The sequence below is a fragment of the Stenella coeruleoalba genome, assembly GCF_951394435.1.
Source record: "Stenella coeruleoalba genome assembly, chromosome: 4".
Lineage (NCBI taxonomy): Eukaryota > Metazoa > Chordata > Mammalia > Artiodactyla > Delphinidae > Stenella > Stenella coeruleoalba.
This window is the reverse complement of record NC_137149.1, coordinates 136,770,052-136,797,660: the sequence shown is the minus strand read 5'-3', so window position 1 is coordinate 136,797,660 and position 27,609 is coordinate 136,770,052. Positions and strand designations below refer to the sequence as shown.

Genomic DNA, 27,609 nt, shown 5'->3' with positions numbered 1-27,609 from the left:
TTTATTTGCTTCCAAACCAAAGTATTTTTATTTTTTTGTGTTGAAGACCTGTTCCAGTTTGTTCAGCACTTGTTGGGCATATTCTGTCTTAAATGAGTACCATATAAACTTGGTAACACTCTGAGTAGTTATATAACCAATCACTCCCAGTAGTTGAACAAGTCATTTTGTTCCTGTCTCTTGTAGTGTCTAGTCATTTTCCAGGATTAGAAATTAAGTGCAGGGGGAGAAGGTATAAATTTGGTGTGTGACTGGAAACTAGCAGCAAATTGCGTTATTGTCCCAAGGTCAGGAATATAACAAGATTGGTATGAAAGCCTACATCAAATGTTTCATCACAGAGACAAACCAAATGCAATTTGATTTGTCATTTAAATTAAGAAGTGTTAAAAAGTCTGTTTTTAAAATAGATAAAATACACTTCATATCTGAATCTCTTCTACTCTAAAGTTGGAACCTAAACTGTTTTTCTTGAAGCTGTTGATTACATGTAGTGAGAGAACAAATGTGCCAGGTATTCAGTTCTCCTGGGGTGCATTGTGTTGTTTTCACCCTTGTGTGTTGAGTGGCTTCAGGCACGTAGTAGGGTAGATAATTGATGCTAATTGAGTTAGTTTGGGATGATTCTTTAAAACAGGAATCAGATATCATTATTATGTATGTTATGTATAATATATAATATATATTCATTTTATAAACTATATTACATGTAAATTTTATATATTTATGTGCTTTATATATATAAATCAGGGATCAAACATCTTAATTATTTGTGTATAATATACAAATATCTGAATGTAAAATTCTTTTTTAGTGCATAACATAGTGTTAGGAAGATTGGGTAGAAGATTTACGGGTTATAAGGAAAAATCAGATGTTTATATGATTCCTTGTGAAATGAGAAAAAGGTAGCATAATAAAGGGGATTTGGATACTTACTAAAGTTCTCAAATTATTTTCAGACTCAATGAGTATATTTAGTTACAATAATGCTGACTGTTGCGTAATGATGTTATTTCAAAATGTAGAGTGCTCAACCATTAGAAAAAATAGAAGTATATTTCTTAGTCACATAAAGTTCAGCACAGGTTTTCTGACTAGTAGATGGTTCTTTGATTAATAATTCAAGGACCCAGGCTGATCTGATTTTATGGCTCCATCATTTCCCATGTATGGCTTCCATGGTACTTATGTACTTCAAGCGAACTGAGGGGAGAGACCAGGGAAATTGCACATTGGAGGTTCTTATGGGCCAGGTCTGGAGGTGCTGCACATACTTTTGCTCACATCCCATTGACTAGAACTCAAACATAGGTCCTCACCTACCTGCAAGGAACTAGAAATATAGTCTAGCTATGTGCTAAACCATAGATAATCAACTGCAACTCAGTCTTCTTTCATCACTGTTTCTTTTCACGCATGAATAAAATGACTCCAGTAGGGCTTTTATTCTCCAATCTAGGCTGATTATTAAGAGAATTAATGGCTCTTGTAAAAATCAAGGTCATACTGAATGATTGAGTACAAAATTCCTAAGTTTAAGAACTGCTAAGCTTCAGTACCTTGGTCCTGACAAATTTCTCCAGTGCCAGGGAGGGAACCTTTGAATCAAAATATTTTCTCTGTATAAAAGGCCCACCCACAATAACATTCATTTGCAGAAGGAAATGATTTATTTCTCCCTGTGAATGAGTGCCAGAAAAAGTTTTCTACTGAAGTATGGTGCCAGTGTTTTCATATAAACATAATTTTATCGTATTCGGAGATGTGGAAATTTATTTTTTCCATAGAATTTATAGGTTTTGAGATGTAAAGGGTCCTCATAAAGTCCTCGTGCAGTTTGAAAACTTGAAAATATTTAACTTTTATAGTTCAAAAATTTATGTTGTAGGAATGATAGAAACAATATCTAGAGGACAGTGGTCTGCTTGACAAAGGATGTTGTTTTATTTTCTCAGAACATTTATTGGACACCAGCTGTGTGTTGTGTGATTGGCACACATTTATTCCCTAGTTCTCTAGAATTTAAAGTCAGTTTGGGGAGAGAAGCTCTTAGTCTGTGAACTCAACACATAATCCATTCCATTACAGAGGAAACGGTGAAGGAGGAGGAGACTGATGTTTTTAAGGAGTTTCTGAAGTTTTCTTACAGAAGATAACATATCATCTTGGCCTTGAATAATCAATTGGTATTTGCCTGGAATAGAAGGGGTTAGAGTATTCAAGGCAAAGAAAAACATGGGCAAAGTGATGAAGGTTTTGACAGTTCATGACATGATTGGGATCCTGGAATTAGTTTTGAAAGGTTGGAAGTTTGGCAGTTTCGGGAGGAAATGTGGGATGTGTGCCTTTCCCAATAGTCTGGACTGGTTTTGCAGATCATACTGAGGCTTTTTTCTTTTTTCTGTAGGCACTAGATAGGTATGTGAGTTTTTCATATGGACAATGATATAAGCTGTATTTTAGATCTGTATTTGATAAAGATAACCCTGTTAGCTCTGCAAATGATGTGCTACTGCTGAAAAGACCAGAGGCAGTGGGGAGAGGATGAGGGCAGTCTCTGGGAGCGGAGAGCCCAAAATGGCTAGGAGAGAGAGTCCACGAGTAGAATTGCCAAAAGTTTGTCATCAGTTGGATTCTGATTCCGAAAGTGGTTTTTTTAGTTTGTCATGAGAAATTGAAAAGATACTGATGAATAAAATTGAGTAGTATATTTGACCCAAACTTTAATGCATTTATTTTAAATAGTTTATAGATTTTGCATTATATGTCAAATACAGGAAAACAAACAAAAGTTAAAAATATCCAAGAAGATTAAGACAACCTTTACTGCTTCGTATTGTGAAAATAATTGATGTTTTACTCTAAGGCTTCTTCCCTCGCTTCATCTCCCATAAGGATTTTAACCATTGTTCTAATTTTAGTAACATATTGGTGATTACACAATTACATACAGAGTACCTACATATGCTCAGAGATGATCTAGTTCGTGAAGATGAATTATAAAACTCCTGCCAGTATGGAGTAGAATATTCTCTTAAGGGAGACAGATAATATATCAAATAAAGAAGAAAAATCTACATACGATGGCAGGTGGTCATAAGAGCTAAGGAGAAAAATAGAGCAGGGGGAGAGGCATGGCAACAATGGAAAGGTCTGTTATTTACAGAGAGTGATCAAGGAGGTCGCTCGGAGAAGGCAGCATGTGAGGAGAGACCTGAAGGTCATGAGGAAACAAGCTATCCAGAATCCTAGGGAAAGGATTTCCAAGTAGAGGAAGCAGCCAGTGCCAGGAGAGGTAGAACCTGTGAGGCCTGTATGTGAGGAACAGCAGGGATGGCCGTGTGGCTGGAAGAGTATGACAGAGGGAAGGAGATGAGGTCTGAGTGGGAGATGGAGGCCATATCGCTGTAGCCTTGTAGGCTGCTGTTGGGATTTTGGCCTTTTCCCTGAATTAAATGGGCTGGAAAGTTTTGAGTAGAGATGTGACACCATCTGACTGAAGTTTTAAAAGGGTAGCATTGGCTGTTATGTTGAGGGTAGACTGTAGTGGGCCAGAGGCGGTGAGTAGGCTCCCTTAAGAGAGAGAAAATGGTGGCCAGGACCAGAGTGATAGAGGTGCAGGTGGTGAGAAATGGTCCAAGTCAGACCGTATATGCTGACAGATGGCCTATGTGGTGTGAGAGAGACGAGTCAAGGATGACCCTGAGGTTTTCTGCCTGTACATGTGGAAGAATGGAGTTAGCAGTGTCAAGATGGGGAGAGCAAGAAATCAGGAGTGTAGTTTTGAGCATCATTAAGTTGCTCTGTTTATAAGATATACAGGTGGAAACAGCAAGCAGGCAGTTGCCACGTAGACTACCTTGGAAGTCTGAAGGTCAGAGTAGAAGTTTGAATATGTTATGATTGTGTTTGGATAAAAAATAGAGTTAATTTAAAACTGGTTTTAAATAACTCAAATATCACCTGTTTATAAATATTTAAGCAGATTATAACACTTAAAAATGAATAAGGATATGTTGTAATAACAAGAAAAAATATTGTTTCTACAAAACTATTTCTCAGTGACTTTTTCCTGTTTTATTCGTATAAAAATTCTTTTTTAAAAGAACATATTCTCAATCATTTATAAATCCAGAATTTGGTAAAGGAGAACTTAAGAGATGGTTTAACTTTAATTTGGGCTCAGAAAGTAAGCTTTCCTAAAAACACAGCGTGTTTCTGCCATATGTAAACATTATGCTTACTAATTGTTTACCTGTGTCCTTATTCTGCTTTCCAGTAATAAGAGTTTTAGACAGGGTCACACAGTGAGTGCCAAAGAGCAGAACTCTTAAGCGTGTGGGCTCTGGAACACATTCTGGCTTTGCAGTTTATTTGCGGGCTGAACTTAGGCAAATGACTTACCATCCCTCTGCCTTGTTTTCCTAATCGGTAAACTAGAGATAATGCAACTATAAGATTGTTGTGAGCATTAAAGGTATTAATGCATATAAAGTCAGTAGAACAGTGCAGGGCATATAGTAAGTGCATAAATGTTAGCTATTATCTGCTATTGATTAAATGGTTAGTATCTGTCAAAACTTGTAGTGGGCACATTGCTTATATTATTGTACTGTATAATTTTAAACTATTTTCTGCACAGAATATATTTATTGCAGAAAATAACAGCATTAATGGGAAACTAAATTTTAAAAAATTAGTGTGAACTCTACTACCTCGAATTAATGAGGGTTTTAAAATTTCTTTCTTAGTCCCTCTCAGACATGTTCTCTTGCGTATTTAATGTATCTGTCTGTCATTTTCCATGTTGTAGTGTGGTCATAATGATTATACATTTTAATGTAACAAAAATTACTTGGTTATACCTCTGGATATTTGGACAATTATAATTATAAATAGTGCTGTTATATAATATTAGGAATTATGCATATTTTCCAGCAAATAATTCTCCTTTATTTCACTTACTTCCCAGGGTTATATTCCTAAAAGTACAAATACTAGGAAAATGAATGTATGCTTTGGAAACATTTTGCTAAATATCTTTCAAAACTGTGCAACATATCCTGCTATTAACAATATATAGTCAATATTGGTAATACTTTTTGTTTTTCTAATTTAGTGGTATTGGTAATATCGATAAATTCATATCCAAAATATTAGTAATAATATTATTTTTGCTAATTTGAGGGGACATTGTGATAAAGAACATGGGTGCTGGCATTAGGCTGTCTGGGTGCAAGTCCCAGAATCCCCCCTGACTAGATGTGTAATCTTGGGAAGTTTACTTACCTATTTTAAGCACTGGTTTTACTGGTCTGTAAAGTGTGAATACTGCCATAGCCTGCCTAATGTGGCTATTGTTAAGGAATAAGTTAGGTGATACGTATAAAAAGCATTTCCACTTAAAAATATTACCAGGGCTTCCCTGGTGGCGCAGTGGTTGAGAGTCCGCCTGCCGATGCAGAGGACACGGGTTCGTGCCCCGGTCCGGGAAGATCCCACATGCCACGGAGCGGCTTGGCCCGTGAGCCATGGCCGCTGAGCCTGTGTGTCCGGAGCCTGTGCTCCGCAGTGGGAGAGGCTGCAGCGGTGAGCGGCCCGCGTACCGAAAAAGAGCCTAGTGTCTGACACTTAAGAAGGTCATTACTGTTACACTCAATTTTTTTCTTTCTATGTTTTTGACTCCCAGTATGAACAGTTAAGTCAAACAGTTTTGATATTTGTTTACATTTTTATTCCTTTTCTGTGGATTTTTTGGAGGACTTAGCCCTATTTTGTGCTAAACAATGACATTTTTCATAGAATATATTATATATGTACATTTTATTGGGTATTTTGACATTGTATAATTTCTTTGGTCTGTTGGTTTTCGTTTCTTTCACTTCTGTTTTATTTAAAAAAGGTATGTGTCATTACAACCCCTTCTCATTTATCTGATAGTTTTAGTTTATGCTAGTATTTATGTAAACTGAACTGTTTGGACGTAACTCTTCATTCTATTTGGAATTTGTTGTAAAATGTGAAATACGGGTCTAAATTAGTATTCCTGAATTGCTGACCATTCTTTACTTTGTCATTGTTTTTCAATAGCTCAAGTTATTTTTCTGTAGAAATAAAAAAGAAGATATGAAATGCTTCTTAAAAAAATCTAGCTATTGCATTGTTTTCCACAGTTTATCTTCTAAAAAGTGGATTTCACAGAAGTTACAGTCGTAAAACTTAGAAGGCACTATTATCAAGGAAAACAAAGTGGTCCAGGTTCATCCTTTTCTTGAAGTCTTTAGCTGGAAAAGAAAGGTGCAAGTAATTTTGCTTCTGCATGTGTTTGTCTATGCGGACAGTAATTTCACACCTGTAAAGTCCTTTGAGAATTCATGGTCAGTATAGAAGACAACAGTTAGTTCTGAGGAGAATGCTCCAAATCCCTAGGAAATTTGTTTTCAGGCACTGAAGTTTTCAAATACTGAATGTCATTTTGTTTTCATAGTTTCAGAAATTTCCCCTTTTCATTCTTTGATTAGTTCAGATTCTGGCTGTACTGTTCCTTAGGTTGTGGCCTTTGGCGTATCGGCCTCAAGGCCTCAAGTTCTCTTCCTGGTCTGCAAAATGGAAATCCTAAGGTCTCCCTTGTAGGAGGGGCTAATCATTAACCATAGATTATTATTGCATTCAGCTGGTGTCATCCTGATTGTTTGGTGCCGGTGTCTAATTGGTTGCTAAGTACTTTAAAATTTGGTTTTGCTTCTTGAGGATGAGCGATAGTATCTGCTCTGTGCTCCAGGGTCGGGGGAGATAGATGTATGTATGTACCTCAAGAGAAGGTATCAGGTTCAGGTTCATACAGGAAACCTTTTCTGATGACTCCACCCTTTTTCAATTCCAAACACTTTCATGGGGAGCTTCTCATACTGGATAAAATGTGCTATGTGCCTCAAATGCATTGAGGTGGAAAAGCCTGGAAACCACAGTTCTACGTAGGTGGTTTTTTTTTTTTTTTTTTTTTTTTTGTTTTTTTTTTTGCGGTACGCGAGCCTCTCACTGCTGCGGCCACTCCCACCGCGGAGCACAGGCTCCGGACGCGCAGGCTCAGCGGCCATGGGTCACGGGCCCAGCCTCTCTGCGGCATGTGGGATCCTCCCGGACCGGAGCACGAACCCGTGTCCCCTGCATCGGCAGGCGGACCCTCAACCACTGCGCCACCAGGGAAGCCCTAGGTAGGTGGTTTTTAACTGTTGCTTCACAGGAGGATCACCGGGGGAACTTTAAAAATTAAGCCAGAAACTCTGTAGTGGGGCCCAGACGTTAGCGTTTTGGAAAGCTCCGCTGACGATTCTCTTGTTAACCTAGGTTTACGGAAAAATACTCTGGATTATTCTCCTGTAATGAAAGTGGTACTGCTCTTTGTATTCTTTTTTACTGCTTTATTAAGGACTCCTTTACAGATATCCCTGTGGTCCGTTCATTACAGTATCTTTGTCTTCTGCTTTTATTTATGCTCTTGCTATTTTAGTTTAGCCTTCTAGGTTTTCTCATTTATTTAGCAAACAATAATAATATCCAGTATTTATATACTGCTAATTTTGTGCCAGACACTGCTATAAGTAACTTTATATATTGAACTCATTTATTTAACATGACAGCTTCATAGGATAGGTACTATTATCACCCCCATTTTACATATGAGGAAACTGAGACATAAAGAGGATAAAATACCTTGCTCAGGGCTATACAGCTAATAAGAGACAGCTGGACCTCACTGGTAGAGTCTAAGCTTTTAGCTTCCAGGCAGTACTGTCTCTGTAGTTGAGCACCTGCTATATACCAGGGACTCTTTGGGGGTGCTGAGATTGACGCAGGGAATAGAACAGAAGAAAATCCTACTCGTGATGGAAATTCTTCATTTTTAGTCAAGGTCTTGTGTCTCAAAGTACTGTACCCCTAAACTATTCCCTCATCCTATATAATTACTTAAAATTTTGTATAATTGAAAATATATGGTATCTTCACGAAATGTTTTATTAATCTAGACTGATTTGGTGGGGGTGGGGAGATGAGGAAGTGGACATTTCTAGAAAAAAATTTCACAGCCATTCTCTAAACAGTCTCAAGACTGTTTAGTTTTCTCTGAAAGGGTTAGCCTTGGGCCGGAGGGTACAATTTTATAGTTAGAACTTGCTCAGTCCTCTCAGGATGAAGGGCCTTAATATATTTTCCCTGTTTTTTTCCTAACTGGAAAAACTTAAATACGTATCCAAATCTTTATTTTACAACTTCTCTTGGTGGCATCTCTTTCTTTGGGCACTGTTAAGTGTTCCGGGTGGCTAATGAACTAAACTAATTTGAGCTAAAATACCAGCTGATAATAGTTGAAGGAGCTACTCAGGCTGCTACCAGTTGTGTCTTAGCAGGAGTTTCCTTGTGAGCTCCAGCAGAGGAACTGTGTGGGAATTTGAGGCAGGGTGGCACAGCCAATGCAAGTATTTTTAGCCCAGAGGCCCTTTCATCACCCCCTCCAGTCGTACCACTTAAACAGGTGCTTACTCTGCGTGTGTAAACAAGTTCTTCTCCCTCCTCCCCAAGGACCTAGATTTGAGACCCTTATTCAATCCTTCAGGAATATAGCCCTGCTTGTGACCTTTTACCCTAATCTGGATGCTCTTGAGATGTTCAAGTACATGCTGACAGAGATTTTATGGGAATATGTAAGGATCTGCTTCATGGTGAGAAACAGATCTTTTAACAAGGAGCTCACCCAGTACTGTACATTTGGACAGAGTTGGTAGTACCTTAATAGTGGAACAGAATTTACCTAATGAAATTTTGTTTTTGGAAAGGTTGGCTTGAAAGCATTGTGAAGAGCGCTTTCCTGCCAAAAGGAACAGTTCCTGAAACAGTCTGTCATTCTGAACTTTGATTCACTCCTGGGCCTTCAGTTTGCCTCAAGATTAGTGAGGAGCTAAACAAATTGAAATTGCTTGGATTTATTAATCAATCTTTGCTACAAAACCGAGATCCTTGAAGCCTAGGAAGCATGTCTTTCTTGTTCGGAGTATTATTTCACTACCACTTATATTGAGGCCCAATGAGACCCACACTGTATCGTGAGAAAAGGGGTAAGGAAAGCAAGAAGGAATTTTCCTAGGATGCTAGACCTTGACTAGCAGGATTTTAACTCGCGTAGTCTGATTCAAAAGTTTATGGTTTAACTTCACCAAAAAATCGACTGTTAAGTGAATTAAAAAAACCATTGGAACGTATTCCATCTACAAAAAACCTTTGTTTTCTTGGAGAGCTTTACGAAGCTCATGGTTTGTGAGCAGTTTGCCAATCCATGTAAGCTGATTGCTGGTCTGCCTTTCCAGTGGGACTGTAAACTCCTCCAGGGCAGGGAGAGTGCTTTGTTCATTGTTTATTCCCAGGACTATACAGAGTGTTCCGTGAAAAAGTGTTTAAAATTACTTGATGCCTTGTGATTAAAACAGGCTTTTCTCATCAACATGCAGTTGTGATTTGCGTCAGCGACAGAAGCCTTTTCTCTGAGTACTTGAAAGATCTCAGAACTTTTAAGAAGGATACTAACTGATTCTCAAAGGGCAGTTGTACCTAGGATTCTTAATTCAAGTTGCAAAATCTAAACAAGGTCAGCAATGTAAATATATTTTCAATTCTTATAGGTGTTAACATCACATAGATACGTGATCTAACTTATACTTAGAAACTTCATGAATGAAAAGAGGTACATTTAAACTGTTAGAAGAGAGCCTGATTCATTCTACTTTTAGCACGAACTTTAACCACATATGTTGCTAAAATTGGAGTTTTTCAGAAATATGGTATTCACAATAATTAGAATAATGGATTCTAAGAGCGATCATTAGAGCTCACAATATACTTTAACTCTTACCAGCTGTGACAGGGCATGCCGTTGCTGTTCATCAGGTTTTGTGTAGAAGCTTTAAAAGAATCTGTTTATAAAGTGGAACCAATACTTAGGTGTCACTGGATTAACACTTCAGAATTTCGTGTTTACACGTATATTTCACAACTCTCTTTAGTGTGCTTTAAAGCTGGCTGAGACTTAGTTATGTGGTACACAGCTGTACCGGGTTCCATAATCAATAGCTACTTTCTTTTAAAATTAAATTTACTGCCACAGAAAATTGTGGCGAAAATAAAGCCAAAAGGTGTTGCAACCTACTAATTGAAAACACGTATTCTGTAACTAGTTAGCGTTAGAAGGCACTTTCAAGGTGAGTTTTATTTAACGTTTTTGAAGTTTAATACTAAAAAAAACCTTCAGATTTAAAAATACTAGCAAAATTTTCTCAAGTAATTTTAGCTAGAATATATATATTATATATAACAACATAAATATTGTTTTAAACTTAAAACAAATGTAAATTCTATTTCCAAACAGAATTCATACAGAAGAGTTAAGATTTGGCTTGATAATGTTGGAAGTGGTTCCTGCCTAGAAGGATCTTAAATCAAAATAAGAGTTCAGTGAAACAGTAGTACACAAACTATTCAAGTTAATTCCCTAAAACTTCTGAGTACCTACTATTTACTAGGCATTGTGCTAGGCAATATGGATATAGGAGTGAACAAGATGTAAGTGCTAGATTGTATGGATTTAGTCATAAGTATAATAAGAACAAGATTCATAAATGTTTTCTAGTGACCTGGGTGGAACTGTGTGTTGGCTGCTAGTTAAAAAAAAAAAATTGGGTTGCTTTTGGCAAATTGATACCACATGCATCTCCTTAGGTGGTAGGTAAGTGAATCTTCCAACTCCCCCTTCCTCCCTCCCCAGTTAATGAAACACATTATGTGCTGGTATCAAGCGCAGTGGTAGTGCTTATTCTGTTGTGTGGTGAGTATTTATCTGATTAATTTTTTACTGGACTGTGAGCTTTTAGAAAGCAGAGACTACGCTTACGTTTACAGTCCAGAGCTTCCCAGTGCAGTGGTCATATTTAACTATGGTTGGGTAGGTGAGTAAATTAATAAGTTGGAAAGGGAGAAAATGGAAAAGGGAGAAAAAAGAATAAGGAGGAAGATGGACAGGGTAGGAAAGAAAGAGACAAGGAAATATTGAGAGAAAATAGGAGATGGCTGGCTACCTCTCTTCCCTGTCGTCTTCAGATGAGACCAGCTGTGACCTTCTGTCCCATGGCTCTGGGGAGGGCATGATAGCAGCGGCAATAAAGCCAGGTCTGGGCTGAGGTGAGCCTCTAAGGCTTACTGAAATATCAGTGCTGTAGGCTTGGTACCCAGAGGACTAGGCAGATGGCACACCCGGTTGTCTCCGCTTAGGCTCCTGAACAGCCGCATTCCCTCATCAGCTGCTCATCAAGTGTGAAGGATACCAAGGCTTTTTTAGTGTAATATTCATCAGTCCAGGGATCTTTCCACAGTGCAGTGGCGATTCCCAAAGGTAAGCTTTGAATGATGATTGCATTTGAGTGGGAAATGATATTCCTAAAATGTGTCCTTTAGATACAACTATATTTTTGCCTTCCAGTTAAAAAGCATTCATGTCAAAAGACAAATGTCTTCAAGTTAATTTTTGGTGTCAACATTTGGCAAACATTTCCACTGGCAACCGCTGTGCCATACTGCAAGCTTTCTTACTGGAGACTCTTTGAAATGCTTAGTCAAAATATTTTGAAATCATTTCTTTACTGAGGTTGTGGTGCCCTTTCTCAGCTCACATCTTAAAGTTACCTCATGGAAGAGCAGCTTAAGGTGTTAAAGAATCCTGAGATAAAGCTACTTTTCAAAATTTTGGTTAAAACTAGAGTGAAGTGGGCAAAGGGGTTGGGTCCTTTGCTGTTGACCTGTTGTTGGGAGAAGTGACTTACGGGAAATTAGCGTGGTTCCCTTCTCTCGTATGCTTCTCTCCTGACCGGCTGCCAGGTTCCATGGTGGATATGCGTGAGCTACAGGAAAAAGTTGGGAGCAAAGCTATTTTCTTAGATCTTTGCTTTGGGGAGCTCTGCCCACACTTTGGGGAACCAGTGGCTGGAAAGTGATTTTAGAGACAACTAGCAGAGGAGAAGGGAGTTGTGGTCATAGTTTATGAAAAAAATAAAAAGACCTGAGTTGACATACTGGGAGCCCTTTGCTGCATACTCAGTCTAACTTTTCTATAGGGCAGAGTACTGACTCTACGTTTATTTCCCAGTGCTACATTCTGCCTGAGATAGGGAGTAGAGAAAAGGTTAGATGTGCTTGAATAGTTTATCTTACTGTCCCTTTCGTTTTTGGAGTTCAAAGTCTCATTTGGTATTTAAATTTATTTCAGAATTATGGTGAAGTAAAATCAAATGTATAATTGAGCTCCTGATTCAAGTGCTTAACAGCTTAAACCATTTTTGTTTGGATTTTGATGCATTAACTTAGTACATAATTTTAACTAGCCTGATCATTGCTGACACTTTCCCATGCATCTATTCAGGAGGGAGCTAAGGAAACCTTCCTTATCATATCATTTTCCTTCTCCATGGACTCCCAGTTAATGAGGTACTCCCTTTTTTTGCTGGTACACAACTCTTTAGTAGCACTTAGAACAAACAATCACCAGATAATATGTCGAATTTCTTTGGCGGATCCTGAACATGTGAACAGAGGAGATAATCTTAATCACCTGTGAAGCTTCCAAACTTTAACCACTGCATAATTAACCCCCCCAATATGCCCACACCAGTGTAGTGCATCTGCCTGATATTTGGACTAATCAGTTAAGTTTATTTGAATTGAAGAATAATTGGCTAACAATGTGTTAGTTTCAGGTGTACAGAAAAGTGACAGTTATACACATATCTATATTCTTTTTCAGATTCTTTTCCACTATAGGTTATTACAAGATATTGAATTTAAATTCCCTGTGCTAGGGCTTCCCTGGTGGCGCAGTGGTTGAGAGTCCGCCTGCCGATGCAGGGGACACGGGTTCGTGCTCCAGTCCGGGAAGATCCCACATGCCGCGGAGCGGCTGGGCCTGTGAGCCATGGCTGCTGAGCCTGCGCGTCCGGAGCCTGTGCTCTGCAATGGGAGAGGCCACAAAAGTGAGAGGCCTGTGTACCGCAAAAAAAACAAAAACAAAAGCAAACAAATAAATTCCCTGTGCTATACAGTAGGCCCTTGCTGTTTATCTGTTTTATGTATAGTAGTGTGTATCTGTTAATCCCAGACTCCTAATTTATCCCTCCCCCTTCTCCCTTTGGTAGCCATAAGTTTGTTTTCTATGTCTGTGAGTCTATTTTTGTTTTGTACATAAATTCATTTGTATCTTTGTTTAAGATCCCACATATGAGTGATATCATATGATATTTGTCTTTCTCTGACTTACTTCACTTAATATGATGATCTCTAGGTCCATCCATGTTGCTGCAAATGGCATCATTTCATTCTTTTTTAATGGCTGAGTAATATTCGTGTGTGTGTGTGTGTGTACACATACACACACACACACCATAACTTCTTTATCCATTCATCTGTCAGTGTCAGTGGATGGACATTTGGGTTGCTTCCATGTCGTGGCTATTGTAAATAGTGCTGCTATGAACATTGGGGTGTATGTATCTTTTCAAATTAGCATTTTCTCCAGATAGATGCCCAGGAGTGGGATTGCTGGGTTATACGGTAACTCTATTCTTAGTTTTTTAAGGAACTTCCACACTATTCTCCATAGTGACTGCACCAGTTTAAATTCCCACCAAAACTGTAGGAGGTTTCTTTCTTCTCCACACCCTCTCTAGCATTTATTATTTGTAGACTTTTTAATGATGGCCCTTCTGACTGTTGTGAGGTGATACTTCATTGTAGTTTTGAGTTGCATTTCTCTAATAATTAGCAATATTGAGCATCTTTTCATGTGCCTGTTAGCCATCTGTGTGTCGTCTTTGGAGAAATGTCTATATAGGTCTTCTGCCCTATTTTTGATTGGCTTGTTTTTTTGACATCAAGCTGTATGGGCTCTTTATATATTTTGTAAATTAATCCCTTATTGGTCACATCATTTACAAATATTTTCACCCATTCCGTAGGTTGTCTTTTTGTTTTGCTTATGGTTTCCTTTGCTGTGTAAAAACTTTTAAGTTTAATTAGGTCCCATTTGTTCTTGTTTCCATTACTCTAGGAGATGGATCCAAGAAAATATTGCTGCAATTTATGTCAAAGAGTGTTCTGTCTGTTTTCCTCTAGGAGTTTTATAGTGTCTGGTCTTACATTTAGGCCTTTAATCCATTTTGAGTTTATTTTTGTATATGGTGTTAGAGAATGTTCTAATTTCATTGTTCTACATGTAGCTGTCCAGTTTTCCCGGCACCACTTACTGAAGAGACTGTCTTTTCTCCATTGTATATTCTTGCCTCCTTTGTCATAGATTAGTTGATCATAGGTGTGTGGGTTTATTTCTGGGCTTTCTATCCTGTTCCATTGATCTGTGTGTTTACTTTTGTGCTAGTACCATACTGTTTCGATTACTATAGTTTTGTAGTATAGTCTGAAGCCAGGGAGTGTGATTCCTCCAGCTCTGTTCTTCTTTCTCAAGATGTTTTGGCTCTTTGGGGTCTTTTGTTTTCCATACAAATTAAAATTTTTTTGGTTCTAGTTCTGTGAAAAATGCCATTGGTAATTTGATAGTGATTGCATTGCATTTGTAGATTGCCTTGGGTATTATGGTCATTTTAACAGTATTGGTTTGTCCAGTCCAAGAACATGGTATGCCTTTCCATTGTGTGTCATCTTTCATTTCCTTCATGAGTGTCTTAAAGTTTTTGGAGTACAGGTGTTTTGTTTCCTTAGATAGGTTTATTCCTAAGTATTTTATTTTTCTTGATGCAGTGGTAAGTGGGGTTGTTTCCTTAATCTCTCTTTCTAATATTTCATTGTTAGTGTTCAGAAATACAGCAGATTTCTGTATGTTAATTTTGTATCTTGCAGCTTTACTGAATTGATAGATGAGCTCTAGTTTTTTTGGTAGCATTTTTAGGATTTTTTATGTGTAGTTACCTGTAAACAGTGTCAGTTTTATCTCTTTTCTTCCAACTTGGATTCCCTTTATTTCTTTTTCTTCTCTGACTGCTGTGTCTAGGGCTTCCAAAACTATGTTGAATAAAATGACAAGAGTGGGCATCCTTGTCTTGTTCCTGATCTTAGAGGGAATGCTTTCAGCTTTTTGCTGTTGAGTATGATGTTAGCTGTGAGTTTGTCATCTATGACCTTTATTATGTTGAGGTATGTTCCCTCTATGCCCACTTTCTGGCGAGTTTTTTTTTTTATATCATAAATGAATGTTGAATTTTATCAAAAGCTTTTCTTGCATCTATTGAGATGCCCATATGGTTTTATTATTCAGTTTGTTACTGTGGTATATCACATTGATTTATTTGCAGGTATTGAAAAATCCTTGCATCCCTGGGATAAATCCCACTTGATTATGGTGTGTGATCCTTTTAATGTATTGTTGGAGTCAGTTTGCTAGTATTTTGTTGAGGATTTTTGCATCTATGTTCATCAGTAATATTGGCCTGTAATTTTCTTCTTTTGTAACATCTTGGTCTGGTTTTGGTATCTGGGTGATAGTGGCCTCATAGAATGAAGTTGGAAGTGTTCCTTTCTCTGCAATTTTTTGCAGTAGTTTGAGAAGGATAGGTGTTAACTTCTCTAAATGTTTGATAGAATTCGCCTGTGAAGCCATCTGGTCCTGGACTTTTGTTTGTTGGGAGTCTTAAAGTTACTGATTCAATTTCAGTGCTTGTGATTGGTCTGTTCATATTTTTTATTTCTTCCTGGTTCAGTCTTCAGAGATTGTACCTTTCTAAGAATTTTTCCATTTCTTCTAGGTTGTCCATTTTATGGGCATATAGTTGCTCTTAGTAGTCTCTTGTGATCCTTTGTATTTCTGTGGTGTCAGTTGTAACTTCTCCTTTCTCATTTCTGATTTTATTGATTTGGGCCCTCTCCCTTTTTTTTCTTGATGAGTCTGGCTAAAGGTTTATCAATTTTGTTCATCTTTTTAAAGAACCAGCTTTTAGTTTTATTGCTATTTTCCATTGGTTTTTTTAGTCTCTCTCATATTTCTTCTCTGATCTTTATGACTTCTTTTCTTCTAACTCTGGGTTTTGTTTGTTTTCTCTGTAGTTGCTTTCGGTATAAGATTAGGCTGTTGGATGATAATGACTGGCTTAGACTTAATCATTTGTGTTAATAGATGCTGGTGAGTAAATCAGAGTGGCGACTATGATAGATAAATATATACTGCCTATGTACAAATCTCAAAGTGCTTTGTGGGATATGGAAATAAAATGGATTTCATTGAACATCAATGATAAGAGTTTTATGAGAAAATAAAATCAAATCTCATAAATACACATTACATTTATAAAGAATTAAATGCTACTAACAAAGGGCATTTTTTCCCTGGTTTTCTAAACCTTAAAGCCAGGCATATGATAACATTTCCCTTTTAATTCTATGCTTTTGCAATCAAGGATGCTACTTTTTTCCAACCATGCCATTGGTTACTGGGAAAGGATCTAAAAGTTTATTTGTATTTGTGGAAAAATGTTTAAACTTTTGAACTTCATGAGAAGGATATGAAATCATATTTTCTTTGATAATAGCCAGAGAAGAGATAAATGAATTGACAGAGTGGTGCAGAGTGTAGAAGTTAGATATTTGAACGTACATTGTGAAACAAAAATGAAACATTGCTAGAAATCTCACTTGAGACTTTTGGCTGCAGTCTGTTGCTGGTAGTTTATAGCTTGTTAAGAATGTTAAGGTTACATAAGGGTTGAAGGGATATTGCAGATGTTAACTCTTCTGTCAGGTGTGGTCATTTGCACACCTGCAACACTGGGGTCTTCTTTTAATGTGGATAAAAGCTCACTAGGGGCCAGACTGCTTCCAGATTTACTTCCTGCTCACTTTGTTCTCTTTTCCACTGTGCTCTTCTGCTGTGTCCTCACGCTCATTTATTTAACCCATTTTCATAGGGGAGGTTGTTCCTGTGGATTTTGGATTTTCTTGTAATATAAAAAATATGGAATCATTGAGATTCCTATTAAAAAAATTTTTTTTTCTGTTCAATTAACGTTACCATTAGTAAGGTGTTTATAAAGGGAACCTAGTAAATGTATTCTTTGGGGAATACCAATGAAGGAGGAACATCTGGAAAATTCTGTACAATAATAAAAATGGAAACAGATGCATAATTGCTACCCTGCCTCCTGTCAGAAGTCTCTGTTATTAGTAATTTAGGGAAAATTTTATTCTGCCTACCCACAAGGAAAGGTAAATATATACTTAAATATTAAATTGTTGAAAGTGAAATGCATAGTTTTATATTAGTATTAGAGATTTCAGTGAAAAATCTTACATTTCCAAGAGAAACAATTTTGCCCATAAAATGTAGGAGTTAAAATACAATAACTTTGGTATGACTCGCCAAACAGATGTTAATTCTTTAATGAATATAATTTATGTGGTTAAAAATGCAGCATGTTACTACTTTCAAAATTGATATGAAAAGAAGCCCAAAATACTGAATTCTAAAAGAAAAAAATCTGTTTTTTTTTTTTTAAGGAAACCCTTTTTCTTTATATGATATATAATGTGGCTCCTTAAATGAACACTGTTCTAAAATGGCATTCTAATTGGTAGGTGTTCCCTGTACCCCATTCCGAATCCCCTGCTGTGTTTCTCTGGTTGAATTGTTTGAGGCTTGAGCAGCAAGAGCACCTCCTTTTGTAGGGTAAGAGCTTTCAGGGGTAGATCCTCTGTCCTTAACATTAGACAGTATGATTGTGTTATCTGAGATCCTTACTGCCCTTTGGAAATATAAATAGTCCTTTTAAAGCAAAGTTTATATAAACATTATTTATGTTTCTGTGCTGCTTTCAAATTACTGCCTCTCAGTCATTCATTCACAAATTCAACAAATATATGTGGAATACCAACAGTGTGCCAGGCGCTGGGTTAGGCACCAGAACAGACAAAAATCTTTGCCTCATGGAGCTCACATTCTTTAAATCCTGTTAACTGTTAACTGATGCCTTCATTCAGAATTAGCTTTTTTCTTTTTATTCCCCTAGTAATTCATTTTTGCTATTCTTAGGGCAGCCAGCAGTGCTTAGCTGCTTAGCAGTATTTGAATGTATCTGTATGTACCATAATATGGAAGATTTTAAATATGTATTTTCACATGCAATTTTTGTGATTAAAAGGAAAAAGACTTCCTAGATAAAATGAACAGGATGAATATACAAGTTACCACTGAGACAGTACAGTGTAATGGAAAGATGACTGGAACGTGAGTCAAAAGACATTTCATCACTTAGTTCCATGAGTTGGTGACTCATTTTGCTGCTCCTTTTCTCAGCGAACTAACTCATGGTAACACAGAGAGAGAAATGCCTGCCATATCAGCTTCACGCAAGGTGTTTGTAAACGCCAGATAAGATCATATATGAGAAAACATTTCGATCTGAACATGTTTAAGGTCTTTTATAACATTGCTCAAGTGATTTATTAGTAAATGTGAACACACCAAGTGGATTTCAGTAATTCAAATTCAAAATGATGTTAAATTATGCATAACTTCTAATGAATTGCTTTAATGATTGAAGCATTGTGGGATTTTGATATTTACCTCACACCAAGAGCTACCGAAGTTAGCACTGCAGGAAATGTCATACACGATTGGATGAGAAGCTATTTTATTTGGACAGGAATCGTACATGGTAAGAAGTTCGATTATTTCCAAAGACGGAATTAATGTTCTGCTAAAATGCATTTAAGGAAATAGTTCCAGTGTCAAATATAGATTTTTCCAAAGTGTATTCTTTTTTATTTTTCTTTATTTTTAACTTTTATTGAAATACAATTGACTTCCAATGTTGTGTTAATTTCTGCTGTACAGCAAAGTGATTCAATTATACATATATACTTTTTAATATTTTTTTCATTATGATTTATCATAGAATATTGAGTATAGCTCCCTGTGCTATACAGTAGGACCTTGTTGTTTATCCATTCTATATATAATAGTTTGCGTCTGCTAAACCCAAATTCCCACTCTATTCCGCTTCCACCTTCCCCTCTCCCCCTTGGCAACCACAAGTCTCTTCTCTATGTCTGTCAGTCTGTTTCTGTTTCATAAAAGTTCATTTGTGTCATATTTTAGATTCCACATATAAGTGATATATGGTATTTATCTTTCTCTTTCTGACTTACTTCACTTAGTACGTTAATCTCTAGTTGCATCCATGTTGCTGCAAATGGCATTATTTCATTCTTTTTTTATGGCTGAGTAATACTGCATTGTATATATGGACCACATCTTCTTTATCCATTCCTCTGTCAATGGACATTTAGGTTGTTTCCATGTCTTGGCTGTTGTAAATAGTGGTGCTCTGAACATAGGGGTGCATGTATCTTTTTGAATTACATTTTTGTCCAGATATATGACCAGGAGTGGGATTGCAGGATGATATGGTAGGTCTAATTTTAGTTTTTTAAGGAACCTCCATAGTGTTCTCCATAGTGGCTGTATCAACTTACATTCCCACCAACAGTGCAGGAGGGCTCCCTTTTCTCCACACCCTCTCCAACATTGTTATTTGTAGACTCCTTAATTATGGCTATTCTGACCGGTGTGAAGTGATACCTCATTGTAGTTTTGATTTGCATTTCTCTAATAATTAGCAATGTTGAGCATCTCCAAAGTGTATGCTACAGATCATGATAAGACGTTGATTGCTCTTTGACTCTAGGGTTAAATAATTTTGTTTGATAAACAATTAAAACTGTTAATTTACTGCAGAACTTTTAATATGCAAATGTGTGTAGTGAAATTTTATGAGGGCAGACAAAATTCATAGCATTTTCCAGCAGTATTTGAGAATGGATATTTTCCTCTCAGCTGTTACCATCTATTAACAACACAGCATTAGTCCTCGAAATATGGTCCCAGGACCAGCAGCATCACCATCACTTGGGCCCCACCCCAGACCTCCTGAATCAGAATCTCTGAAGGTAGCGCCCAGCTGTCTGTTTTGACAAGCCCTGCAGGTGATTCTGATGTATGTGAGAACCATTGCCCTGGGTTACAGGAAGGTAGTTTGGAAAATAAAGATCTAATGAACTTAAAATACATATGCTTCTGAAAGAAAGCCATCATTCTATTCTGAGCAGTCATATTTAGGTTTCAAGTTTTCATGTAGGTGTGTGTATGAAATCATCAAAGAAAAAAATGCATTCTTGCCAAGTAGAATAGGTGTGGTAGAATGAAAAAGGCATTGAAAGTTTATGATTCAGGATTTAGCAAAAATGGAGTTGGATTAGTTTTAGATTATAAATCTGACTTTATAATACCACACCCTGACTACTTCAGATTTATCCTTTTGTAAATTGAAAACATGCGTACTTGCCCATCTTGGATTAGAGTAGAATTCCTCAGGATTTAAACTTCCGTAAAGGGGTATGCTTTTATCCTTTTTTTTCTTTTTAAGCTTCCTGACTCTCTCAATTTATTCCAACAATGTGGAATCCCAGTTTTCTTATGATACTGCTCGTGGGAAGTTCTTTCAACAGTTACTTATTGGCTGCTTAGTGCTTGGTAGGCAGTGTGCTAAGTCTTGGACATACGCTGGTAAATACAGTGTGATCATCACAGAGCTTGCAGTTATGGGAAGGCAGAGGCAAGGAAACAGACCTTGCCTAAGGAGTGAAGTGCCCTGTCTGGTAAGGCAGTCCAAGATGCCAGGCCAAAAGGAAGGGCACATAACCTAGGCCTTCAGCATTAGGGGTTATTTACCATTTCTCAGAGGAAATGGTAAATAAAATATTGTGATATGATGGAAGCAGTTTATTAAATTGCACAGTGATAACTTGAAAAATAGTGTAGGAATATTCTAACTCATTTGTAATTTGGGAAGGAGGAACAGTACTTAGTGTGGGAGCATCTCTGATTAGTGAGCAGTTTGGTCATGTAGGATAAAACTCAATGCATCCGTCTTTTGTAGATTGTTGTAGGATAAAACAAAGACCGTGTCATCCTGAATTTAAACAAATAATTGGAAATGAAACTTAATAAAAAACATTTAATGATGGAGTTATCCAAGCTTGTTCTGATGAGTAATGTATTTAGGCTGTCATAAGAAAGAATATTTACATTAAATAACCATGTAAGTAATAAATAATATAATAAATTATTTGGATACCTTCAAAAGGGAAAAATCCCCAAATTTAGGAAAAGTAATATTAAAAGTATTTATGACTTAAAACCTTCTTCAGGAATGTTAATGTATAAACCCCATGTGTGATTATAGAATTCTACCTGTGTATATGTTTACTTTTGTGTGCTTTAGTGTATTTTGTTTTTATGAATATAATTTTATCTCTTTAAATGAGTAGGCTATTCATACTGTGTCAGTAAAGCTAGTGTTAATTTTGAAATTCCAGTGTTTAATGTATTTTTTGAGTCACTAGTTTTTATTAGCTGTTAATTATATCAGCACTATAGGTAGGATTTTATTCTGTGTAGTTTATAATTTTCAATTCCTCCTCCCTCCCCTTTTAAAAACTCTTCCAGGTACTGTTATTACTATGGTTACCTTTCGGAAAATTTACCTCTAAATACTGCCATAATGTCTGAAATAGTAGAGGGAGCTGTTACTGATGTTGCTGATTTTATATGTATTAATTTTTTTGGATTTACTATTGGAGGTAAATGATTATCTACTCCGAACACTATTACTACTCCAGATAACTAAAGTCCCTATGGGTTGGTAGAGGAAGGTTTATTTGTACATTAACACAGCTGATGACTTGTTTGATCAGGTCAGTCTCATGTAGAAAGGGAGTATAAAAGTCATGCTGCATAGGTCACATCCCCAGTCTGCATTTACATAGAGCACATGATTTAACTTTTCTGTGCATTAGAGCTTCCTTATCCTTAAAATGTAGGTACAAATAAAATAGTACCTGCTTCTCAGAGTTGTAATGAGAACTTAAAAAGTTAATATAAAGTGCTTAGACTAGATCCTGGCACATAGTCAATGATCAGTAAATGTTAGTAATTATCATGTTTCATTAACCTTTAATAATCTTTCATTATTAGGGTAAAGAAGATTCTGTTCTTAGCAAAGCCCATAAAACAGCCCCATTTTCTGGCCATTATTCCTTCTCTGTACCTTTTTTTCCCCCTGAACGTCCAAGCTACTTTCCATCTTTGGGGGATTTTGTAACTGTTTGTTATTGTCTTTCCTGAAATTCTCCTTTCTTCATCTTTCCTTGGCCAACTGATTTTTTTTTCTCCTGTTTAAGATTTGAGCTCAAAAAATACATTCTTAGCCTAACCTTTCCTGTTATTCCCTCACCAGCCTTCCATACCCCCAAATGAGATTCTGCTCCCTGTTTCTAGCTGTGTTCATATAGAATTTTAACAGTTGATAATAATACAATTAGGTTATTTGTTGCCTCTTTATTCCATAGCATATTATGGACCCAGAACTGTTCTTAGCACATACTGGACACAAAATAAAATATTTGAATGTGTATATGTGAGAGGGAGTGAGTAAATTATGAATGAATGAGTTGCCCCAAATGCACTTGGGTATTGTGCATATTTGGGTACTAAAAACACAGGTACCAGATAACATGAGATGAGACATTTTTCATTGTTCTTGATGCTTGAGAAGATAATTGCTTCACTGTATGCAGATGTATTTGAGAACTACCAATACAGAGTAAATATGTTTGATTTTGTTGATTAAATGGAAAAAATCTTTTTGACTTTTGCAAATTGTGTGAAACAGAGTAGAAGTATTTGTTCTTGAAGTATGCTAATAATAGTATGAACATTGCCAGTCACTTTCCAGTATACCTGGGGCTTTAAACATAAGCAGCTTCAACAGTTTTCCTAGGCTGCTGGGGGCCTGCAGGAGGTGCAGTTGTGTCCCTGGTGTGCATGTGCAGGTGATTACCCTGAGGCAGTTGCCTGCAAGAAGTCATTGAGAATCAGAGTAAGTTGGACCCGAAGGCTCCAGCACGAGCTTTATTAAGTACAGATTTGTTTGCGGGACAGAGTAGTTCCATTAGGTTGAATTCATTGTCTGCATACCTTCCTTTTCTCCTATCCTTTTTTTCCTACTATCTTTTCTACTCTTAGCTGTTCCCCTTTTCTTTTTCTCGCCTTCCTCTAACTTTGCACACTTGAAAAACATCTTTTTTTCCCCGTCTCTACCTCCTCTTTGGTTTGAAAAGTTAATGGAGACTTTTTCTTCCCCATCTAAAACTCTTTAAAATTTCTGTGTGTATCTCTGAAGCCTTGTACAACTTAGACATAGGCAGTGAAAAACGATCAAAACTAAACCTGTTCAAAGACATTAAACTCCTGTTTGACTGGGAGATTAAGGTTTGGCGTAGGAAATGAAATTCTATAGTTTAGAACCTTATGAACCAGAACCAATAAAATGGTTCACCAGAATGGGCGTGTTTTCCACTTTCTGGATCACTGATTATTTAGTACAGAAAGTTCAGCATCACCGAAACACATGTTAGCTGCTTGTCCATACCTTACTCTGAAAGGGAAGTGGCAGTGCCTACTTCAGATATTTTGATAATAAAAGGGACTAATTTTTCCCCTGGTTGAATCCAACAGTTCTTAAGAAAGAGGCTGACATTAAAATCTCAGAGGAATCTATTCAGTTTTTCTGTTTTTCTTTGAAAATATCCTTCAAAGGTAGGTAATGGTCCTTCTTTTCACCCGAATGAGGCCTTATCCGTTTGACAGCCATTTTCTTGTGCAGTCTCTAGGCCCATTTGGGAAGACATATAGATTTTTAGTTTGTCTGAGTCACCTTTGGTTATGTTGACAATCATAAAGAGTTTTCTATAGGTGTTTTAATTTTCTGTAGAACAGCAAGTGTTATCTTTACAGCAGTGTTTGAATAGAAGACATGATTTGTTCACTTTTTGTCAGCAGTGTTCACACAGGAACTTCAACTACAAAGTCATTCCCTGTGCATGCTAACATTGAAGTTGTTTTCTTAAAGAAATGCCTTTTAAAAATGGAATATTCTTCTAGGAAGGTTAACCAGTTTTCAGCATTGCAATAAATTATATCAGTTGGCAAAATATTTTATATTATCATAGCAATAATCTCTTTGGTGATAAACACATATGGGCAGAAAGATGCAATTATATATTTTTAGATGCCAGTTTATATTGAGAATATTTATTAAGTATAAGTTTTGTAAAACTCTACTATCTAAAGATTCTATCCCCTAAGACCATGCTATTTTTTATTAAAATGTGAGATTACCAGCCACTTAAAAAGCCTTTGTGTTTCCTATTGATGGTAGTTAATTGGGTAATGATGAAAATAACTGCAGATGAAGTGGATTTTAGTAATGTGTCTCGGTATGTGTTCTAATCTGACTTTAGAACTCTTCCCTAGTGAGCCACTTAAAGGAGAGATAACTGCTGGAAAAATGGAAGGGCATTGTTGTAATAATAACTCACTTACATGTGTTCCTTGAGCATGGACCCATGCTTTGTTGAGGCCTTGGTGCAGCAGAGTAAAAAGTGCTTAGGAACTGTTTCTTAAAAAATAAATGATTTAATTTACTTGGTGAATAGGTTTCTTTTAGGTGCATGGTACAAAACTCAAAAGCTACAAAAGTAAGCTTCCTCCTACTGGTCCATCCATTCAGAAGTCCTCCCCAGAGGGAATTCCTGTGACGAGATTCTTGTTATCCTTCCAGAGAGTGTGTGTGTACATGTTTGTATACATGTATACATACATATGCATGTATACATGGTACAGAACAGTGTATATAGCATATATAAAATATATAGAATATGTCTATCTCTTGCTTTTAAATACAAATTAGAGTAGCTACACATACTGCTCTGTATCTTGCTTTTACTTAATATATGCTGTCAGTCATTCCGTATTAATACACACAAAACTGCGTCATTCCTTTAAATGCCTCGTACAATTATTTTAAATGTAGCGTGTGGATATAATATCATGTGTTTGGTTTTTCCAGTCATTTGTTATTTATGTACATGTGTGCGTGTAACTGCAGGAGCATTTCCTAGAGCAGAGAGAGCTGTACACCACACAATTTGTACCCATTTCCATGCCTACCCACAACGTGAGAGTTTCTGCTACCAGTGAATATTTTATCAAACTCTTAAAATTTTCAAAGAAAAAATACTATCTTTTTGATGGTTTTACTTTGCATTTTTCTTATGAGAGATGTTAAGCATCTTTTCATATACTTAAAAACCACTTACATTTGAATTTTTGTAAAATGTTTTCATATCATATTGATTAGTTTTCATACATTGTCGGTCTTTGTTTTTGTTTATTTTTAGGAGCTTTTTCTATATTAGAGAAAAATAGTTCTTTGTGATGGAAATATTTACTCAGTTTGTATTTTCACTTGATTTATGATTCATTTTGATTCAGGAACATGGGTGACATTTTTTTTTTTGCCATTTACTCGGTGACACTCTTTTTAAAACCTTTAATTTGTCCTCATAAACTTTGATCCTTAAAAAAAAAAAAAAAACCCGAGAAGTTAAGTAACTTGCCCAGAATCTCAAAGTTAAATCGTACTCAGGTAGCCTGACCCCCAAACCCACCCTCTTAACTACCATACTATACTACCTGAGTCTGTTCTTAAAGAACAAAAATGTAATTTTCCTGAATTGAAAAAAGTTCTAACTCACAGAATTTTTTCTTCCTGATATGGGCAACTGATAATTAGCACGTGTATATTTTAATTATTTTTTTTCCAAATAGAAATATAGGGACTGATTTACTACTCACTTCAAAGTAAAATTGAGAATTATTCTCAGTTAGAGAAGCATTAGAGAAGCATTTTTATGCTCAGATTTTTATATTTGATGAAAAGAGTTTTAGGCATGCCAGAAACTGATATCTGAAAGGTAATATTTATAAATAGTACTGCGTTTTGCTTATCTTTTTCTGTCTGAAAGAAATGAGAATACTTATTTACTATGATTGGATTTTAAGTGTGGTGTAAATGTTAGATTATTATGAATATTCTTGTCATCTCAAAACCCTAAGGCAGATAACACATCGATGTGGAGTCATGTTTTTATGGGACTCCCAAATTCAGAAAGATCAGCAAAAGGCCAGAGGATATCTAAATACCTTAGATCGAAATTTCTCTTTTCTGGATAAGCCTATTATTGAGCAAGACCTTTTGTGAATAGCTGTTTTTTTCTTTTTCGGTCTTAAATATAAAAAACTTGTCTAAAAGAAGATACTGCTTTTTAACATGCTTGCAATTAAAAAAAAATTACTGCCTTAAAAACTGCATAATTTAAGGGCTTGTCTGCAGTCAAATTTCATGGGTCTGTGATAGAAATCAGTGAATTATACCGTGGGTCACAGAGGAGGAAGACAATTCCACCAGGGAAGGAAAGGAAGGCAGGTTGGAAAAGGCTTTTGTGGATGAGATGGCACCTGAACCACATCTTGAAAGAGGAGGAAGCAGCATTACATAAATAGGGAGTTACACACACAGTCCTGTCTGAAGGATTGAATGGGGTGTAGAGTGGCCAAAGGGAAGTTAAGTGTTGAAACTCGTTGCATCTGAGACAGTGCTGTGCAGCAGAAATACAATGTGAGCCACGTATATAACTTAAAATTTTAGTAACACATTACCAAAAGTGAAAAATAAACAGGTAAAGTTAATTTATTTTATCCAGGCAGAAAAATTGGATGAGAGTCAGGGTATGTGGTGTGGAATTTTTTTTTTTTTAATTTGTGAAAGAAGAGACTTAAACATACTTTAAGCTATAAGGAAGGATAGGAAGAATGAAATAATTCAAAATATGAGACCAATTGGGGAAGTCTGTTTGGAGAGATTCGTCTTGATTGGTAGAAAGGAGAACTTTTCCTCTGAAACTAGGAGGGGAAGGGAAGATAAAGATTTGTGTCTCTTTGGAGGTTTTGAAAGTCTAGGAAAAATTAAAAATGCATTCTCAAGTATAGCCTTTCAGGAAGAAAAATGAAAATTTAAGAAAATCCAGATTGTTCATAAATGAAGAACTCTATTTTCTGTGTTCATTTTCCCCCTTATAATAACATTAATTCTTCACACTGGAAAAATGGCCTAGGATTCTGAGGGCCATAGAATATAGATCGCAAGAAATGTCACGAAAGAAACCAATGCAGCTTTGCCCAAATTTTGGTAGGGTGATACAGGAATGACTCTGCCACAGATAAGGTCTTGGAAGTTTTAAGCTAATTTATAAAGGAAGGAATGGACACAGATCAATAGGAATTCTTGATGTCTAGCACATGGGAGTAGTGAGGGAGAGGAGGAAAACTAGAATGTAGGGAGAGAAAGAGACACTGACTTTAGTGATAGAAGATATCAATGGATATTACAGTCTTTGTCTTTAAGTCAGTGTTTTTTCAGCTTTTTCACAAAACTATTCCATGTTACAGAAAATGCATCTCAAATTCTCTTAAACAATGAAAGAAATGTACTGGTTTACAAAATCAAAAGGTTCAGGGACATCAGACTTCAGGCAAGGTTTGATCCAGAG

The 27,609-nt window shown here is 36.5% G+C and overlaps 1 protein-coding gene across 10 annotated transcripts in view; it reads left to right on the top strand.

Moving 5' to 3' along the window:
• The window catches only part of BMPR1B (bone morphogenetic protein receptor type 1B), a gene marked incomplete at its 5' end in the record, with an annotated part of 419,903 nt that overhangs the window by 56,640 nt on the left and 335,654 nt on the right, over positions 1-27,609 (top strand). For 8 of the 10 annotated variants that reach the window (XR_013828280.1, XM_079921148.1, XM_079921150.1 and 5 more), the window contains one exon: positions 5,955-7,217. The exons of the other annotated variants lie outside the window; for them this stretch is intronic. Of the gene's footprint in view, positions 1-5,954; positions 7,218-27,609 lie in introns of those variants that run through there. 10 annotated transcript variants of the gene reach the window in all.